We start from the raw sequence: 13,564 nt of genomic DNA on the forward strand, positions 1-13,564 counted from the left end.
TACGTTCAATGGCGCAAATTTGAATGAATACAAACAGCAGACTAGAATGTATGCCCCATATAATACACAGTGTACATATAGCACTACGGCATCATGCATATAATGATGACCCCTTCTTTCTGTAGTCCTGAGAAATTTGCAAAATGAAGAAACAAAAACAAAATAAAGGCTGAAAGTTGATGTGCCTTAAAAAGTCATTCTAGGGGCTAGAAAAGGATTTATGCACACACCAAAGCAAACGTATGTGAAGAGCAGCTTTGGTGACGAAAGAAAAGACGAGATGGGCGTACGCTGCAGACACGCAGTTTGAGGTCATCGATTTTCTTCAAGCTGAAGCCCCCCTCTCGCTTAGAGACTCTCACGAGCCTCGGAGCCAGCTTCAGCGACGTGTTATCAAAACAGAAAAAAGTGGTGGTACTAGGCGAAAATGAGAAAAAAAGTGCGTTAACCAACATACCTTCACGATGTTGTCTACGGAAACTCAGGAATGAAATAGAAGGCTGCAACAGCTGAAACTATGAATTAAACGCAGCCTTCTGTCCTGCGCCTCCTCACGGAACAACGAACACTCAAACAAACGCGTTACACCTTCGTAACGGTCCTAGGAGTTTTTTTTTTTTTTCTTGTGACTAAGTGTGGGGATAAGACTGCTTTGAGCCAGGCGTGACGGGGGACGTCTTGACACCGCGCCACACCGATGGTACAGCAGACCGCGCATGCGGCACAGTCCGGCGTGGGAGGCGAGATCAAGGCACGATTAATCCGGTTGGGGAGAGTCAATATAGCCACGCGAACACTGCACAAACTATACGGCTGCGACAGGATGGCCGGGCGGTGGCGGAGTAGGTAGAGCAGGCTAATCGATGGGCACTCGAAGCAAGAGAAGTGGTGGGTCTCCGAAGGTCCTTCCCGCCAATGGCCGCAGCAGACGGCCATGCTGCCACCACCAACGCGCTGCAGTCGTCGGAGGCGCTGAGGAATGCAGGATGCGTGCGAGGAGTCGCCTGTTCTCACGAACTACGCTGCCGCGAACGCCGTCTCGAGCAGCGGCATCAGTAAGGCCGTGAAACTGCGCTGTATCAGTTCCAAAAGGAATGGTGCAGGCACGCCGAGGTGCGCGGGAAAGCTGCCGTGAATCCTTAGCTACGACGTCCACGACAGCCCATTTGGCGCAGTGATGAGATCAAGAACTGCCGCGCGCTGGGGCTTGTGCTCGAACGAATTCGCGCCGGGGAATTCCTCTTTTTGCTTTTTTAATGAGCCAAACACGAGGAGATGCATGCGTGCGGTACTTCTCATATACTATGAGCGTTTATAGGAGAAGGTCCGAGCATCGAGCTGTACGACAATCGGCGACTATAGGATCAGCACTCGCCTCGATCGGCTGCCGTGAGAACTGTGTGGCCACATGAATGCCGGCACAGATGACACGAGTAGTGCGCTCTTTTAAAAGTCATGTTTCAGTCAATCAAGCGTTTCTCAAAGTACATCGACCTTTCCACTGCGCAGAAAGCAATGAAGACGATACGCCCTCCTATCGCGTTCAACTAACACCTCGCCAAACACATTCACCAAATGCATGTATGCACGCGTCTGAGCGCGTACTCGGAGCTTGAATGCGCAGGCGCTCTCGTGAAAGGCCTCGAACACCATCGCAATATTAGGCGGGCGCACGAAGTTAACAGCTAAAACATTTTGTGTATCGAAACTGTGCGATCACAATACGAAGCGAGCATATGTGCTTGCGAAGTGGTGAGACGGTCGAGCACGCACACGTTGGCAGAAGAAATAAATAAACGGCGCGAACTAACTCAAAAGGTACCATCGCAGGCAACAGGGACGGTATGCAGCGGGGTCTAGAGCCTGCATCGAGCAAAAGATCGTATGAACAAACGCGGTCCGTCTAGTCCATATCAAAATGGCCGCGCACGCCTCCCGCTACCATTCCACCTCTCCGTCGTCTGCTAATTACCCAAGCAGTGGTCTATACGACGCGAGCAACCGGCTGCGCTAGCATGTGCTGAGCCATGTAGGAAGGAAAGAATTTAGGAGAGTGCGCTGCGGCAATTTTTTTCGGAAGCCGGACAAGAGAACTTCCCCCACTGGTTGGCCGCCGTTTCGGTGCGTTTGCGCATGCGCAACAAGCAGCGAAGCAGACGAGGCAGCGCCATCGGCCCAATGCTCCCAGGAGTCGTTGAGAAAACACGTGACTTCGGGACTCCAGTCGGAGCGAAGTGTAAATGAAAAACAGCTCGTTGAACGCTCAGTCAGAGTCACCCTTTGCATTAAGAAACGACTTCAATTAAAAGCTTTAAGGGAGAGTGCACTGGCTTTATAAATCAGGGACGCATGCTTGGAATACGCGTTGATGTCGCGCAGTTTTTTGTACCGTAGTGGTATCCGCGCTAAAGCAATGCGCAGGGCTTCGATGAGTGGCTATGCTGGACATTCGGCCATGCGCGTCGCATTCAAAAGTACCAGAGTGCGGGTTACCGTGCTCACGAATGCGGTACCTCCGGAGCGAGGCGCGGTGTATTCAACCGCGCTGACCTCTGCCAATGCCCTTTTTAGGGTACTTGGGCACTTAATTTTTGGTAGTGGGGGACGGCTTCATGCTGTCCCCCGGCAACCTAATCGAAAGTTAGCACACCTGGTCCTAATTCTTTTAGGTAACCTGTGAGCGAAATGTGTTCAGCGTTAGCGGTGGTGATACATTAAGTCGTCGGTCCGGTTTTGCCTTTTTGTTTCACGAAAATGAGGCTATCTACTCCCCAGTACTAGGTTCGCAATCGAGATGCCAGCCTACAAATGAGTATAAAATAAAAGCCTGTTACTGGCTCTATTTTTTACTGGACACTTGAACCGCAGTGCTAGAAAGGAGGGGACGTTGAAACGTGCCTTTCTCGGTCACGACTGAAATCGCGTGGTAACGAGCTTATCCCCACGGTTCTGTCCCAAAGAATGGTTTAATGCGAAAAAGAATAGTACCATCGGATAGATCATCAAAAAATCTCATACGTTGGAACCGGGGGTTGACGTGGGTTCTTTAGTTAATTGCAGCAAGAAACGTCCAAAAAGTGAGCGGTTTCGTGTCATCACGAGGTTGTCCGCACGATTACGTCCTAACGAATGGGCTTATGCAAAAAGAATGGCGCCATCGGATAGAGCATCATGAAATCTCGTACTGTAAATTGGAAGGTTTGGGTGTGTTCTGCAATGTCCAAAAAGTGAGCGGCGCCGTAGTGAAAGTGGCGCCAAATTTGAAAGCGCCGTAAGTGTGGCACCACGTGACCGGAATTGTGGACGGAGCCAACGCATGGCGCCACATTTGAAACGAAGGGTGGCGCGAAGTTTGAAAACTCGGATGGGCAATTGATGGAACTTGATTAAGACAGCGGTGGTACCAATCGATAAGATATCGATAAGACATCGACTTGTGGTTTGAGGGTCTCGACTTGAGGTCACGAGTTCCAGTTGACCTGAAAAGCGTGTAAGTGGTTTGTAGAAGTCTTGGTGTGACGTCATGCTTACGCATTTCTCCAGTGCGGATAGCGCAGTGATCTCTAACGTTATTTAAACTATTTACAAAAGAGGAATTGCCTGGGCCGTTCCTGAAGGGCCCTCACAATCACAAGCAGGGATCGCTAGTCCAGGAGTCCTTGGCTTCCGTGGCGCCCTGAGCTCTTGTCACCAGGGCGCGCTAGTCTTGGAGATTTGAGCAGCGGAGCAGGGCAGCCTACCAGTCTTCTCAGGGGGGCAAGCAGGATTGGCAGATCATGTCCACACCGTGTGATACGTCTCCGCAAACACTTCCCCACATTGTGAGCACTCACCCGAAAAGGGCGAATTGAAATGTTTAAGCACTGCCGGGCGCAGTATCATGTTTGTGTAGAGGCGAAGAAGCCAGCGCTGCTCTGCCGGTTTGACGCATTTACAGGGGGGTGGGTATCAGCCGTGAGAGGTCTTATACAGGAGAGAGATCTCCCGAAAAGTAATAGCCGGATTCCAATCAGGAGCCGGATCAGGCAGCGGGAGAGGCGATGCCCGGTGGTTAAGCTCACGGACGGTAGCGTCCACTACCCTATTTCCCTATATCCCCGCACGTGCTGGGGCCCAGATGATGATGCGCCGGGTGACAAATCCCAGTACTCATATATATTTAAAATTTGTACGGCACGATCTTGAATTTGTACCTGTTCCAAATTGCGGCAAGCTCCCCTTGAGTCGGTGATAATGACTCGGGACGCTGGATCCTCGGCTGCAAGTGTAAAGCAACTTCCTGCGCGAATATAATGTTGGGAGCAAGGAAGGTGAGCTCCTGAACTAGGAACCCCCGTGGTGTGGGCCGGCCGCGTCCGTGCAGAATACCCCTGGTCGAGCACCATACTGCTCGGAAATGGCCTCCGCTCGCGAGACGCGGTGGACACCATGGACATCCTTTGTTAAGTTATTGGGGAGGAGGCGAACCTACAGGGCGAAGCGCCACGCCTCGGGCTCGGATACCCGCTTCTTCTGTTGGGTTGTATAAGTGATGTGCAGGCGGGTCACAAGACGGCTCCCCGCACGTATTTGTTTAAACGCGTGTATTGGTTGTTGCGATGAGCCTAGCGCAGCTCCCCAAAGGTGCTTGTCATCCCCAGACTGAGGATACGTTTGTTGGACGTTCCAATTGTGGGGAGGTCTAGAGCTCTCTTATAGATTTGGCAAAGAATCGCTTCCACAGCGTTCTCATCGGATTTGCGCAGGTGGAGGTACGGTGCCGAATGGAGGATTCGGCTGGTTACGAATGCATTGGCCAGCCGCAGGGTGTCTTTGCATCGCAACCCCCCCTCCCCTTTTTTTTCTGATACCCGGCGGACCATACGGGACACGTGGCCCCCCACTTTTCGGAGCTTCATCAGCGTGGTGTCAATCTTGCAGTTCCTGTGTATGTAGAGTCCCTATACTCTGATTTCCTCGTGTTCAGGTATGGGGCCACGAAGCAGAGAGGGCAAATTTTGTTCTGAACTTTGGATTGTGACGCATGTGCACGAATTCCGATTTGTTCAGAATTCGCTTGCTGCAGGTTTGCCTCGCTTTCTCCAACCGATCGGTGTGTTGCCCAGAGGGTTATGTCGTCCGCGTACAGCGCATGCTGCGCACTGGGCAACCCTCCCAGAAGGGTAGGGAGCCTCATTATGGCCGTCTGAAAAGAAGAGGCGCGAGGACTGCATCCTGTGGAGCCCTTCGCACGCCAAGTTGGTATGGGCCATGCTCAGTGTCTTGGTGTCGGAATATATGATTGTCGATCTGCGAGGAATTGCTCAACGTATTGGAATGTGTTGTACCCACAGCCCACTTGAGACATGTGGGAGAGGATAGGATCGGTCGCATTGTCGATAGCACCCCGGAAATCCAGTGCGAGGACCACGTTGTCGTCGTTAGCGTGCTCTACAGGATCAAAGATCTCGTCATGAAGTAGCAGCAGCACGTCTTATGCGGAACCCACACATGGGGTCTACAAAGGCGTTGTGCGTTTCTAGGTAGCAGGACAGTATCACGGACCATGGTCTCCATCAGCTTCCCCTCTCAAGAAGTGAGAGAGATGGGCCGGAGGTAGTCAGGGTCAAGAGCTTTGCCTGGTTTGGGTATGAATGTGACAAGGACTGTCTTCCAATCCACCGGGAGAAGCGTACCTCCCGCCCAGATGGTACTGAAATGTTTAACTACACGCTCGTAGTTCGATTTGTCCCTGTCCCTGTCTGGGGCTGTCCCTCGTTTCATTTATCCAGGACAGCTTTGAGGTCGTGAAGCTGGAACGTTCGTTCCAGCCCTGCGTTCTTAGGACCTGCATACGAGAACGCCGGACCACATAATCCTGGTGTGTGTGGAATTATTCATCTCGGAACGCGTCAGCCAGTTTGGATGTGTCTCCGCTGAAACTGTTAACAGCTCGTTGGAAATATATTTGGGTTTTCTGGCGGGTTTGGTCGAATCAATGAGGGCGGGGAAAAGGCCCCAGGTGCTCCGGTTCGACATTTGTCGAGCAGCTGTGTTGCAACCGTCCACCCAATGCGAGTCGGCCAGTTGGACCGCATACTCTGCCGCCTGCCGGGTGCGTTCCGCGATGCGGATTTTGAGTTGCCGATTACGCTTATTCCGGCGCCGTTAGCGGAAAAAGCTCTGCCGGGCCTCCCGGAGGTCGGGGAGCTGGTTGTCCACCGCTAGGTTCCCCAGTGAGGGTTGAACGTGCTGTTCCGTACCTTAGACTTGGGAGATGAGGTTTTGTGACCCGGTAGTGGAACTTTGATCTGCTATAATGGTAGGGTTAGTGTGGTTCGATCTAAATTTGGTCCAATCAGGAAAGGTTGCTTTAGTGTGCAGTCTTGTAAGGGGTCTGGTGCGGATTCTTGTCCCAAGGATGCAGAGGTCGCTACCCAGAGTTTCCTCGGTGTTGTGCCAACCTGCATATCTGATACTTTTGGTAAAGGTGAGATCTGGGCACGTGTCGCTTTTCACGGAGTTCCCAATGCGAGTGGGTTGTGCAGGGCCCATGTGAAGAGTAAGGCCCAACGTCGATGCAAGTTCCGCCAGCTTGCGTCCTCGTTTCTCGTCACGTATGTATACCCATAAGGGTTTGGGGGCATTAAAGTTGCCAAACATTATGAGGGAGTCCCTGTTCATTACCTGTAACGCGCGTATGAATAAATCTGCAAATGCGACGTTCGGAAGTTTGGAAGACATGTAAACGTTGAGTACGTGTCATGGGGGGTCCTGTTTGCGTAGCAGAAGGGTCGTCACCATCACATACGAGAAAATCTCTAATCCAGGTTTACCGGGGAGGTCGTATAATTTTTATGCACGAAGAGGCAGCTCTGTGCATCCTGCTGGTGTACTGTGTAATTTGTGCGAGTGGCTGCGTCCCCCGGCTCTTAGAGGGTCACTACAGCACGAAGACTTGGGAACGTTGTTAGGAGAAGCCGGAGGTCGTCTCGCTTAGTGCGGACCTTGAATCCTCGGCAGTTCGATTGTAAAATTTGGGCGGTGCCCGACTTGCTGCATGAGTACCTTCGCGGTCTAGAAATGCTCGCCATGATTATCACTAAAAATGTTTGCTTACTAGGCAGGGATCCGCCTCTCAGCCGAGTCCCTCAATGCCAGCAGATTCCGTCACGCTGGGCAGGTTGAGGGTGGTTCCTCTTCCTCATGCGCGGCTTTTGGTTTACCTTAATATTGTGGCTTTTTGCATGCTTGAGTGTGCCAGAGCGCCTGGTAGTTATTGTTGGTTTGGTCGTGTGTGCAGCTATAAAACTCTGATTTTTATCTAGAGCCGCGTTGATGGTGGCCGTGACTTGAATTTCTATGGCGGTGAATGCGGAGTTCATGACCTCCTGTGCTCTAACCCTCGTGTGAAGTGCGGACTGTGCTTTTTGTTGCAGCCTCCCCGTTCGCCCCTGTGCCGCTGTCCATATCCTTCACCGCGGGGGGAGTGGGCCTCTGGGCAGGAATATTTTGACGTGCCTCAGTCGGGGCAAGACGTTTCTGTAGGTTCGCGATTTCCTCTTTGAGGGCAGAAATTTCGGATTGCTCGGCCGTTTCTGTCGGTGAGTGGGGGGGGGGGGGGGGCGGGGGGGGGGGGAATGTGGAGAGGCTGGCCTGCCCTTGCTGCTCATCTGGGATCCCTGGATGAGAGCTTTTCACGCACGTCCGCGAAGAACTTGGTGGGGGAGCACCCGTTCGTTTCTCCATGTCGGCTCGGGGCGGTGGTGGTACTGTCTAAGGCATCTCCGGCTTGCCGGCAGATGGACCGCCTGGCTCGCTCGGGGCTGTGGCTCCTTTGTCCTTGGCTTTACGGGGCTGCCGTAAACGTAGGAACTGGGCAGCCCTTCTTGGGGCATCGGTCCCTGCTCAGAGCGCAGGGGCTAATGGGTTCGGTACTTCTCGACGAACGCGCGGGCCCCCGTGGTATGCGCTCAGCCGCGCACAGAGCAATTTTGGACACACTCGTGAGGGACCCATACCCCTTCCTGCACTTGCAGGCCGCACAATCCACATCTGTCCGGTCGGGTGCCGGGGCAGACGTCCATGCGGTGACCGACAACACCGCAGTGGCCGTAGGCCGGGTTGGTGCGCTGATATTGATGAACTTGAACGAGCATCGACTCGTAATGGACGTAGCGCGGTTTCTGCCCCTATGAAAATGCGATTCGCGCGTTATCCGACGTCCTGAACTTGAGTATCTCCAGAATTTCGCCGTGGCGCCACCGGAGACTCGAGCGGAGGGATTCTACTGTGTCGGTGTTGCGTGAAGTGACCACGCCGTAACAGACATTGCCGCCGTCTTGATCAGATGGCCCGCAAGTGGGACTCACTTATTCTCCATACTGAGCTAGAAGGCCCCGATAATCTTGTCTGCAATTTCGGGTTCAGGTGTCGAGAAGAGAATCATGTTCTGATCTCTCACCGAGAGAACTGTGATCAGTTGCGAGGAGTCCGGTTCGAGGTAGGCTATGAACGCCCGTCCGTATCTGCTCTCCTGAAATACCTCGTGCAGGGATACTCGGTTCTCGGCTTAATCACAACTACGAAGTCATTTCTATCTGTTGTCCTCTTTAGTACTCCCCTCCCCACACTCTCAAGGCCAACGAACACTCAGTCATCAGTATGTACAAGTTGTTATTTCAGTACAACCAACTACCACAAATGGATGTCTCGCGCCATCTCTCGGAGGTGACGACAACTTAACAATAGTTGTCGCCCACTCTCACAGGGGTCGTCAGGCGTCTGAGGCTGACCTCAATACTGCGAACACAGCCACAGCTTCGCACGACTAACGGAACAACCTCCTATTAAAACAGCATTGTTGTTAAAAGCAATCCCAGTAGTGCGGAAAATCCAAATTGGCTGTTACGCAAACCTGCTCTTAAATAACTGCATCTTTTCAGATTACGCTGGAGTGTTGTGACGGCGAGCCGAATGTAAGAAAACGCATATTTACTTCTCGAGAACAGTGGGAGTCTGCGCTGGCCAGTTCTGACCTCAATGAATAAGCTGATCGATGCGGTCGGGGAAGGCTGCAAGAGACAGTGGAATCCTCCGAGAGAGGCCTGCGTGGCCCATATGGAGATGTCGTCCGCGTACAGCGCGTGCTGCACGCGTTCTTCATTGCCAAGTTGAAAAGCAGCTGAAACGCGCTGAGGAATTCTTCTTTTTGCTTCATTAATGAGCCAAACACGAGGAGATACTTGCGTACGGTACTTCTAAGATATTGTAAGCATTTGTAGCAGACGGTTCGACCATCAATCTGTGCGACAATCGGCGACGACGAAATCAGCACTCGCCTCGATCGGCTGCCGTGTCAACTGTGTGGCCACATGAATGCCCGCACAGATACCACGAGCAATATGCTCTTCTAATAAGGGCCATGTTTCAGTCAATCAAGTATTTCTCAAAGCACATCGGCCTTTCCACTGCGCAGAACGTAGTCAAGACCATAAGCTCTCGTATCGCGTTCAACTAACACCTCCCCAAACACGTTAACCACATGCATGTATGAGCGCGTCTGAGCGCCTACTCGGAGCTGGACTCTGAACCCGCTCTAGTGAAAGGCCTCGAACACACACGCAATATTAGCCGGGCGCCCGAAGTTAGCAACCAAAATATTTCGTGAATCGAAACTGTGCGATCACGCACACGTAAGCAAAAGAAATAAACGGCGAGAACTAACGCAAAAGGCGCCATTGCAGGCGACACAGGCGGTATGCACCGTGGTCTAGAGTCTGCATCGCGCAAAACATCGCATGAAGAACCGCGGTTCTTCTAGTCCATATCAAAATGGCCGCGTGCGCTTTCCGCTACCATAGCACCTCTCCGTCGTCTGCTAATTACCCTAGCAGTGATCTCTAGGGGAGGAGAAATTCTTGAGGCCCGTGTACTGTGCGATGTCAGTGCACGTTAAAGAACCCCAGGTGGTCGAAATTTCCGGAGCCCTCCACAACGGCGTCTCTCATAGCCTTAGTCGCTTTGGGACGTTAAACCCCATAAACCAAACCAAACCAAACCAGTGATCTCTAGGGTACGAGAAACCGGCTGCGCTAATATGTGCTGAACCATGGAGGAAGGGAGGAATAACTTAGGAGAGTCCGCGCTGCGTGAAATTTTTTTAGAAGGCGTAAAGAGAACTTCCGCCACTAGTTGGCCGCTGTTTCGGAGCGCTTGCGCATACGCAACAAACAGCGAAGCAGACGAGGCAGCGCCATCGGCCCCCAGGAGTCCTTGAAAAAACGCGTGACTACGGAAACTTTTTTTTTTCTCTTTTGTAGTGCAGCTTGGATAGCGAGGACCCCTCCTGACGGAACGAAGTGTAAACGAAAAACGCCTCGTTCAACGCTCGGTCAGAATCCACTCTTGTATTAACACAAGATTGGAACTAAAAGCTTGAAGGAAGACCATCTGGCTTTATTAATCATTGACGCATGTTTTGAATACGCGTTGTAAACGCGCGGTTTCTTGTACCGTAGGGTTATCCGCACTAAAGCAAGGCGCAGGGCTTGGATAGGTAACTATGCGGAACATACTGTTATTCGGGCACATTTTATGAACCGCACGTGTGTGTGGGGTGCCGTGATCAGTAATGCGGTACCCCCAGAGCGAGGCACGGGGCCTGCCACCGCGCTCAGCTCTGCCATAGATATTATGGACACATAATTTTTGGTAGTGGGGGACGGTTTCGCACTGTCCCCCGGTAACCTAATCAAAAGTTAGTACACCTGAGACTAGCTAACCTGCGGGCGAAATCTGTTCAGCGTTCGCAGCGGTGATACATTAGGTTGTGGGCCCGGATTTGTCTCTGTAGGCGGCAGGCCGTTTCAGGCGCGTCGTACGGACTTGAGAGAGTCCGCTTGCACGAAAATCAGGCTATCCACTCCCCGGTACTACGTATACAGTTGAGATGCCAGCGTAGAATTGATGAAAGGAAAGGCGCATAACGGGCTGATTTTTTTTTGCTTGGACACCTGAACCACAGTGCTAGAAAGGAGGGGAAGTTGAAACGCGGCTTTCGCAGTCACGACTGAAATCGCGTGGTAACGAGCTTATCCGCACGGTTTCGTCCCAAAGAATGCGTTAATGGAGAAAAGAATAGTACCATCGGATAGATCATCAAAAAATCTCATAGGTGGGAACCGGGGGTTGAGGTGCATTATTTAGTTAATTACAGCCGAACGAATGGGCTGACGCTAAAAAGAATGGCACCATCGGATAGAGCATCAAAAAATCTCGTACGGGGGAAATTGCGAGATTTGGGTGGGTTCCAAAATGTCCAAAAAGTGGGTGGGGTCGTAGCAAAAGTGGCACAAAATTTGAAAACGCCGTAAGTGTTGTACCATGTGAATGGAATTGTGGCCAGAGCCAACGCATGGCGCCAGATTTGAAACTAAGCGTGGCGCGAAGTTTGAAAACTCAGATGGGCAATTGATGGAACTTTATTAAGACAATTGCGGTACCTTGATTAAGACAACTGTGGTACCTATCGATAAGATATCGATAAGACATCGACTTGGGGTTTGAGGGTCTCGACTTCATGTCGAGAGTTCCAGTTGACCTCAAAAGTGTGGAAGTGTTATGTAGACGTCTTGGTGTGACGTCATAAAGTGTGACGTGATGCTTGCGCATTTCTCCTGTGCGAATGGCGCAGTGATTTCTAACGTTATTTGTACTATTTACAAAAGGGGTATTGCTTGAGCCGTTTCTGAAGGGCCCTCACAATCACAAGGAGGGATCGCTAGTCTAGCACCCTTTGGCATCCGTGGCGCCCTGAGCTCTTGTCACCAGCCAGGGCTCGTTGGTCTTGGAGATTTGAGCAGCGGAGCAGGGCAGCCTCCGAGTCCTCTAAGGGGGGGAAGCAGGATTCGCAGATCATGCCCACACCGTGTGATCCGTATCAGCAAACACTTCCCCACATTGTGAACACTCGCCCGAAATGGCCGAATTGAAATGTTTAAGCACTGCCGGGTGCATTACCGTGTTGGTGTAGAGGCGAAGAAGTCAGCGCTGCTCGGCCTTCTTGAGGCTTTTACAGGGGGGTGGGTATCAGCCGTGAGAGGTCTGCTACAGGACAGAGATCTGCCGAAAAGCAATAGCCAGATTGAAATCAGTAGCCGGGTCAGGCAGCGGGAGAGGCTAAGCCCGGTGGTTAAGCTCACGGACGGTAGCGTCCGCTACTTTATTTCCCTATATCCCCGCATGTCCTGGGGCCCAGATTATGGTTCGCCGGTTTGGGAAACCCGGTACTGAGGGCTATGTAAAATTTGTACGGCAAGATCTGGAATTTGCCTCTGTTCAAAATTGGGGCAAGCTCCCCTTGAGCCGGTGATAATGACTCGGGACGCTAGATCCGCGGCTGCAAGTGTGATAGCAACTTCCTCCGCGAATATAATGTTGGGAGCAAGGAACGTGAGGTCCTGAACTGGGAACCCCCTTGGTGTAGGCCGGCCGCATCCGTGCAGAATAGCCCTCATCGACCACCATACTGTTCGGAAATAGCCTCCGATCGCGAGAGGCGGTGGACACCATGGCCATCCTTTGTCATGTTATTTGGGAGGAGGCGAACCTGCAGTGTGAAGCGTCACGCCTCAGGCAGGGATAAACGCTTCTCCTGTTGGGTTGTGTAAGACATGTGGAGGCGGGTAAGAAGGCGGCTGCCCGCACGTATTTTAGTTAACCGCAAGTATTGGTTGTTGAGATGAGCCTAGTGCAGCTCCCCAAAGGTGCTTGTCATCCCCAGGCTGAGGATACGTTGGTTGGACGTTGCAATGGGGAGGTCGAGAGCTCTCTTACAGATTTTGCGGAGAATCACTTCCACAGCGTTCTCATCGGATTTGCGCACGTGGAGGTACGGTGCCGAATACAGTATTCGACTAGTTACGAATGCATTGGCCAGCCGCAGGGCGTCTTTGCATCGCACCCCCACCTCGTTTGTTTGATACCCGGCGGACCATACGGCCCACCTCTTCCGCCACTTTGCGGAGCTTTTTCAGCATGGTATCAATCTTGCAGTTCCTGTGTATGTAGAGTCCAAATACTTTGATTTGCTCGTGTTGACATATCGGTCCACTAAGCGGGTGAGGGCAATTTTGGTTCTTATGTTTGGATTGTGACGCATGTGCACGAATTCCGATTTGCTCGGGGAGCACTCAAGGCCGGAGCGGCCTGCATAATCGTCCCCAATAGCCGCCGCTTGCAGCAGGTTGGCCTGGCTTTCTCCAACCGATCCGTGTGTTGCCCAGAGGGTGATGTCATCCACGTACAGGCATGCTGCGCACCATCACCATCATGACTGACTGAAGAGAAGAGGCGAGAGGACTGCTCCCTGTGGAGTCCCTCGCGTATCATGTTGGTACGGGCCACGTTCAGTGTCTTGCAGTCGGATATATGATTGCCGATCTGTGAGGAATAGCGTAAATTATTGGAATGTGTTGTACCCACAGCCCACTTGAGACATGTGGGAGAGGATATCATGCTTCACATCGTCGAAAGCACCCTGCAAGTCAAGTGTGAGGACCACCTTGTCTTCGCTGGGATGCTC

General features: G+C 52.1%; 1 protein-coding gene and 1 pseudogene across 1 annotated transcript in view; both read left to right on the forward strand.

Annotated features, from left to right (window-relative positions):
* LOC149329013 (steroid hormone receptor ERR1-like) overlaps positions 1-13,564 on the forward strand; it is a 123,379-nt gene that overhangs the window by 38,924 nt on the left and 70,891 nt on the right. The window lies entirely within an intron of this gene.
* Positions 2,471-2,625, forward strand: LOC149329014 (U1 spliceosomal RNA; annotated as a pseudogene).

Source organism: Amblyomma mixtum, chromosome 9 (genome assembly GCF_055824585.1).
Source record: "Amblyomma mixtum isolate Tamu chromosome 9, ASM5582458v1, whole genome shotgun sequence".
Classification (NCBI taxonomy): domain Eukaryota; kingdom Metazoa; phylum Arthropoda; class Arachnida; order Ixodida; family Ixodidae; genus Amblyomma; species Amblyomma mixtum.